This window comes from Rhea americana, unplaced genomic scaffold (genome assembly GCF_003343005.1).
Source record: "Rhea americana isolate MKP2758 unplaced genomic scaffold, rheAme1 scaffold_21, whole genome shotgun sequence".
Lineage (NCBI taxonomy): Eukaryota > Metazoa > Chordata > Aves > Rheiformes > Rheidae > Rhea > Rhea americana.
Window position 1 is genome coordinate 6,939,745 of NW_028186258.1, and position 2,520 is coordinate 6,942,264.

A 2,520-nucleotide genomic window follows, 5' to 3' on the forward strand; every position below is an offset into this window, starting at 1 on the left:
TGATTTAAATCCTAGAAATATCAAAAGATCAGAATAGAAAACAATAGTAGTTATGTGTCACCTTTTCAAAAGAGACAAAAAGACGAAAAAAGACAAACATAAAACAAATGCTGTAGTAAATCATTATATGCACTAATAAATCAGTGTGGTACTGATAAAACTTCTTTGGCTGCTTTGAGTCACATTGCAAAAAGGTTTTTAAACTGGTGGTTACATCCAGTCTGTGATATGTAGTTGTGTAACTAATCAGGTGGGCCAAAAAAGTATCAATAAATAAATCTTTAAGGAACATAAAATGGGATTTGGCTCAGAGGACAAAGGGACCTGTGCAAGAAATTTCCACATTAAAAAAACATTACTCTTTCTGAATCCTGGGGTGAAGAAACAGTTTGAAATGAAACAGACAATTCCATAATTTTAGGGGAAAAATATTTATTATAAAAGAGACAAGTTCACCAAAACATCCAGTCCAAGTTTAATTTAGAAAAAAATTTCTCAGTCTCCTGCTCAACTTTGCTAGCGGTCTTAAGTTGGAGTGTGGTGGATTCAAGGACTTGGGAAAGATCTGCGTAAGTGTTGTGATTACAGATTTTGTGATCCAAAGYTATTTTTGTTTTTATTTCAACTCTATAGAGATCCAAGAGGCTAATTTTGAGCGTGAGCCCTCTTTTCTCAGAGCTGTGCAATACACGGCAAGACATCATTCCCTTCAAATTATTTGCAACTGCAAAGACACTAAGCAATATTTTCCGAACAGAAAGGACCAACAGAAACATACCCAAATGGGTGCCTGGGCRCTCTATTTTGGAAAGACTGGACCAACTTGGTCTGCAATAAAACAACAGGTCTGTGCTGGGGATCTGGTTTGAATTTGGCTCCTCTCAGGGCCAAGGCCACCCTTCAGCCCTGAGGTCACCTATTCCAGGTGCCCTTGCAACAGATCTGCCAGTCTGAAGTAGCTCTACCTCTTTCTGGTTGGAATTGAAAATATCACAGGTGAACCTCTGGCCCTATCTGAAATTCACAAGTTTTGTCCCTGATTTTAACGGGACTGATTTCTTTTCTATAGCACTGCATTTCCTTTGATCTATTCATTTTTTTTTAATACATCAAAAGCTGACACTTTATCTGACCTGACTTCTCATTTTCTAAAACATGAAGTTTGGCTCAAAATGAGCCAGTGTATCCTATAGATGGTAAAAAGAGTTACCTTGAGCTAAGTTTTGTCATTTCTCCTAGTTCTGTTGCTAAAGTGGAAATAAAAAAAATAACAAAATAGTAAACAAAAAGAGTAAAGAGGCTGGAACAAAACTTTTGAAAACACAAAATGAGTTTGTGTTCAGGTATAGTCTTTGGTAAAATTCAGTCACTTCATCAGCTAAGCAAGGTCCCTGCCCTTTAGGTTGAAGGTTTTTTTTGGTCCTTGTTTTCCCCACTACCATCATATTGTTGCATGGCATGTGGCTATTTTTCTGTTTGTATTTTCTGTTGATGAAACTACTGGGGGGAAAAACGGTATGAAAAACAGTGCTGGATAACTGCATATTACACGCGCATCAAAAATCTGTGCTGGCATGACTGTAGTGTTTTGCAGGTGAGGTCATTATAACAGCAGAATACATCTCTTCTTTTTTTGGCTCTTGGAAAGACATCAAACTTGGGAAAGGGGAGAGGGATACCTCTGTCTTTTGAATATAGTTCATTCTCACTTCATGCTTCCAATGCCACTGATGACCACCATTAAGTTCAATCCCATGGCCAGAGGGCAGCCAGCTCAAACAGCCAAGGACCCAAGGAGCACAGGTGTGGTGAATGCGCTGGGGCTTTGCTGTTCATGCTCTCCTGCAGTGCATGAGCCCAGCAGCTGATGGGTGATATGTAGGGTGCAGGGGAATGACACCAGGGATTCAGCAGTGTGGACTGTGTGGGATTTTTCTGAGATGGGAACTTGCAATGCTGCGTGTTTTTGCGAGGCCTTGCTAACAATTTTCCATTTTCAAGATCCTGATGAAAATTCAGCATTCAAGATGACATAGTAAAACAACTGGGAAAATGTTTGGCACAGCTTTTGCAAAGGGCATGCTTCTGTCCTCATTTTATCACACGAGAGATCAATGTGACTAACTGGCCATTTATTTATCTGGCTGTATAATTTTATGACCTCAGTTATACAGAATTGTAGTTATAAGTGTATGTTTAAGAGATGCAATAAATTTCAGAATAAGACAGTTGATCAGAAAAGAACATTCCCATTAATTCTGCCATTGCAAAGTTGGAATAAYGTTAGTTAGTGTAGAGGTCCCTTTGTCTAAATCTGCTGGGATAGGTTGCCACCAGAGGAGGAAAATGATAACTCATGGTGCTGTATCTATCCTCCTGCACTCATTTAGATAGCTAACTTCAACCACAGTGGTGATAAAAACAGACTTTGCACAAGCCTGGACAAAAAGATTCTTGAACAGCCAGATCTTTATACCTGTATTTTATCTTCTTCTAGGCTAGTAACTTTGACCCTCTTAG